Source organism: Puma concolor, chromosome D4 (assembly GCF_028749965.1).
Source record: "Puma concolor isolate L17-30 chromosome D4, mPumCon1.1.hap2, whole genome shotgun sequence".
NCBI classification, from domain to species: Eukaryota; Metazoa; Chordata; class Mammalia; order Carnivora; family Felidae; genus Puma; species Puma concolor.
Genome location: NC_141679.1, coordinates 30,765,834 through 30,770,604, shown reverse-complemented (window position 1 = coordinate 30,770,604; position 4,771 = coordinate 30,765,834). Strand labels below are relative to the sequence as shown.

The 4,771-nt window shown below is 37.4% G+C and overlaps 1 non-coding gene across 1 annotated transcript; it reads right to left on the bottom strand.

Annotated features, from left to right (window-relative positions):
• Positions 1-1,910: 1,910 nt before the first annotated feature.
• Positions 1,911-2,017, bottom strand: LOC112868747 (U6 spliceosomal RNA). The gene has a single exon (XR_003224344.1). It is a non-coding gene; the product is annotated as a U6 spliceosomal RNA (small nuclear RNA).
• Between the last annotated feature and the right edge of the window lie 2,754 nt (positions 2,018-4,771).

The following is a 4,771-nucleotide window of genomic DNA, read 5'->3' as shown; positions in this document are numbered from 1 at the left end:
TCAAATGTGTTCTTTCTCCATGTAACACTGTATCTTGAATACATTTTCTTATCCGTGTATTTAAAAGATAATGATAGCATATAATAGTTGAATCTATTGAGCATTCACTGTGTAGCACATACTGTTCTACTATAAAGGTTTGTCATGTCTGTTATGGGCTAAGTTGTATCCTGTCCCCCCAATTCATATGTTGAAGTCCTCTCTTCTGTACCTCAGAATGTAACTGTATTTGGAGATAGGGTCTTTAAAGAGATAAGTAAGTTAAAATGAGGTCATTAGTGTGGACCCTAATCCAATCCGACTGATGTCCTAAGAAGAAAAGGACACAGAAATTCACAAAGGGAAGACCACATGAAGACACAGGGAGAAGACAGCCATGTACAAAAGCCAAGGACAAAGGCCTTAGAGGAAACTGATCCTGCTGACACCTTGATTTTGGACTTCCAGCTCCTGGAACTGTGGGGAAACAAATTTCTGCTGTGTAAACTACTCGGTCTGTGGTTCTTTGTTATGGCAGCCCTAGCAAAGTGGGGCTGTGTTTCCACAGTCCCTGAGGTGGGGGAGAGAACATGTGATGAATCTCTCAATGACTTCTTTTTAAAATAAAAAAAAATGATTTTAATTCCAATTAGTTAATATACAGTGTTATATTAGTTTCAAGTTTAAAATATAGTAATTCAACAATTGCATACATCACCCTGTGCTCATGACAAGTGTTCTCCTTAATCCTCATCACTTCTCTTTTTTTTTAAGTTTATTTTACTTAGTTATTGAGAGAGAGAGAGAGAAAGAGGGAGAGAGAGCAGGGGAGGGGAAGAGAAGGAGAGAGAGAGTACCCCAAGCAGGCTCCACACTGTCAGTGCAGAGCTCAGTTTGGGGCTCGAGCTCACAAACCATGAGATCATGACCTGAGCTGAAATCAAGAGTTGGATGCTTAACTCACCTGAGCCACCCAGGTGCCCCAATATCCATTACCTCTTTAACCCACCTCCCCATGCCCTTCCCTCTGATTACCATCAGATTATTCTCTATAGTTTAGAGTTTATTTCTTGCTTTTGCTCTCATTTTTTCCCTTTTGCTTGTTTGTTTTTTGTTGTAAACTCCACATATGAAATAATATAGTATTTGTCTTTCTCTGACTGACTTATTTTGCTTAGCATTATATTCTCTAAATCCATTCATGTTTTTGCAAATGGCAAGATTTCATTCTTTTTTATGGCTGAATAGAACCTTTATATATATCCATTCTATATATATATCCATTCTATATATCTATATATCTATATCATTCTATATAATATATATCCATTCTGTATAATATATATATATATCTCACATTTTTATCCATTCTAATATGTATATATATATATCCATTCTATCTATCTGTTTATCTATCTATCTATCTATCTATCTATCACATCTTTATCTGTTCATCAGTTGATGGACACTTTGGCTGCTTCTGTTCCTTAGCTATTGTAAATAATGCTGCTATAAACATAGGTGTGCATGTATCCCTTTGAATTACTGTTCCTGTATTTGGCAAGTACACAGTAGTGTAATTGCTGGATTGTAAGGTAGTTCAATTTTTAATTTTTGGAGGAACCTCCATACTGTTTTCCACAGCAGCTGCACCACGTTGCATTCCCAGTTCCTAAGGTTTCCTTTTTCTCCACATCCTTGCCAACACCTGTTGTTTCTTTTGTTCTTGATTTTAGCCATTCTGACAGGTGTGAGGTGATATCTCATTGTAGTTTTGATTTGTGTTTCTCTGATGATGAGTGATGTTGAGCATCTTTTCTTGTGTCTGTTAGCCATCTGGATGTCTTCTTTGGAGATATGTCTGTTCATGTCCTCTATCCATTTTTTAATTGGATTATTTGGTTTTAAGGCATTGAGTTTTATAAGTTCTTAAAAATATGGAACACTTCAAAAATTTGTGTGTCATCCTTGTGCAGGAACCATGCTAATCTTCTCTGTATCGTTCAAATTTTAGTATATGTGCTCCCAAAGCAAGTACAATCCCTCATTTACTTCTAAAGCTTCTGCTTGCTCATCATTTCTACTTACACTTCTACAACTAAGGCAAGTCATAAGGCCATACATATCTTCAAAGAGGTTAAGTGTGCACAATCCCACCATGTACCCAGAAAAGGAGAATGAGAATATTCATAAATTTGCATCATAGTGGGGTGCTTGGGTGGCTCATTCAGTTGGGCATCCAACTCTTGATTTTGGCTCAGGTCATGATCTCACAGTTCATGAGATAGAGCCCCACATCGGGCTCCACACTGACAGCATGGAGCCTGTTTGGGATTGTCCTTCTGTCTCTCTGTCTCTCTCTCAAAATGAATAAATAAACATTTTTAAAAAATTAGCATCTGGGAATGCAAGCTGGTGCAGCCACTGTGGAAAACAGTATGGAAGTTCCTCAAAAAACTAAAAATAGAACTACCTTAAGACCCCCCAATTACACCACTAGGCATTTATCTATGGGATACAGGTGTGCTGTTTCGAAGGGACACATGCACCCCCATGTTTATAGCAGCACTATCAACAATAGCCAAAGTATGGAAAGAGCCCAAATGTCCACCGATGGATGAATGGATAAAGAAAATGTGGTGTATATATATATATATATATATATATATACATATATATATACACACACACACACACACACACACACACACACACAATGGAGTATTACTTGGCAATCAAAAAGAATGAAATCTTGCCATTTTCAACTACATGGATGGAACTGGAGGGTATTTTGCCAAGTGAAATTAGTCAGTCAGAGAAAGACAAAAATCATATGACTTCACTCATATGAGGACTTTAAGAGACAAAACAGATGAACTTAAGGGAAGGGAAACAAAAATAATATAAAAACAGGGAGGGGGACAAAACAGAAGAGACTCAAATATGGAGAACAAACTGAGGGTTGATGGAGGGGTTGTGGGAGGGGGGATGGGCTAAATGGGTAAGGGGCATTAAGGAATATACTCCTGAAATCATTGTTTCACTATATGCTAACTAACTTGGATATAAATTTTTAAAAAGAAAAAAGAAAATTAAAAAAAAAAGAAAAAAGTTAACATCATTGCAACCACATGGGGCAGGCCAACCCAGGCAAACTAAAGCCTATACTCTCGATATGTACTCCAAAATACAGGTAGGATGGTGTATGATGAGGAATTAACTTTACCTAAAGGAGGATCTGGCTTTTCTCTCAGCTAGTGGAGGTGATCTCTAAGCCTCTGTATTGTCCTGCCTTGATAGAAGTGTCTTTGAAACCTATACTTTCCTGATCAAACCCCAGCTTTCTTCTTTAGGTTTTTCCACCATCTCCTCCACTCCCTCATATGCTCCCAAAGTCCTGTGTTCCCCAAATACCACTGGCTCCTTCATGCCTCAGCAACTTCACACATGCTATTTCCTCTGCCTAACCTGCGCTACCTGAGCCACCCATGGAGACCTTTCATTATACAAGATTTAGCTTGAAATCTCCTTTCCTTAAAGGTTGTTCTTTTCCCCACCAGAAAGTGTTGGTCATTTCTTTTTCTGTGTTTTCATAACACTTTTTACCAGAATGTGTCATAGACTTTCTATTTGGTTATGTAATAAAAGTAAACACACTTAACAATGATGCAGGATGAGAAGGTGCTGTGACTGATCTCCGAAGATGGATCTATTGAGATACATCCACTTCCATGCTTCTCTTGAATCTGCACTGACTATGACCCTGTTAATTAAAAGAATTAAGTAGAAATGATGCTGTGTGAATTCTGGGCCTAGCCTTTAAAAGGAATAACAGCTTCTATTTTCCTTCTTGGAACTTAGCTGCCATGCTGTGAAGAAGCCCAAGTAGCCATGTGGAAAGCCCAGATAGAGAGGAGAAGCCCAACACTATTTGGGGGAAGGAGAAAGACTCAGTCATTCCTGCCTCACTGACAAGCTTCTAGATAACTATAACCTCCCCTACCATGTGATACAACTGCCCAAGAAACACTGAGCAGGACCAGCAGAACTGCTCAGTTGAGTTCAATCAACCCATAGAATCATAAGGTAATAAATAACATGGCTGCTGTTTTAAGTCACTGAGTTTTGGGCTTGAAGGTCATTAGACTGTGAGATCAGCAACACAAAGACATTAAATATCCTGGATATTTCCCTAGCATAGAGAAAAATATATGAGGAAAGTAAATAAACCTTCTGAGAAAGAAGTGTGGTTTCTATAACACAAAGTACAGTTCAGCTCATCAAATGCCCAGCTAAAAGTGCAACTCCTCTGATTGTTTTCCCTGGTCAACTGAATCTTTCAAGGTCCCTATGCCATGTAGCTTTAGTCCTTTAGGTAAAAATTAAATTTATATATATATTATATGTATATGTTATAACATATATACATATAAAGACTAAAGACAGTGTCTACATGGCAAAGATATGAAAGTAAAAATAAATGAAGAAATAAAATGTTCAGTATTTTCTTTAAAAAAAAATTTGATATTGGGGGCTCCTGGCTGGCTCAGTTGATAGAATATGTGACTCTTGATCTTGGGGTTGGGAGTTCAAGCCCCATCTTGGGTATAGAGATCACTTAAAAATAATAAAAATATTTAAAATGATATTTCATATTGTTTAAGTGACAGAGGCAAAGCAGGTTTTACTACTTAATAGAAATGTTATCTTTTTATTTAAAAATTTTTTTTCAATGTTTATTTTTGAGAAAGAGACAGAGAGACAGAATGTGAGTGGAGGAGAAACAGAGAGA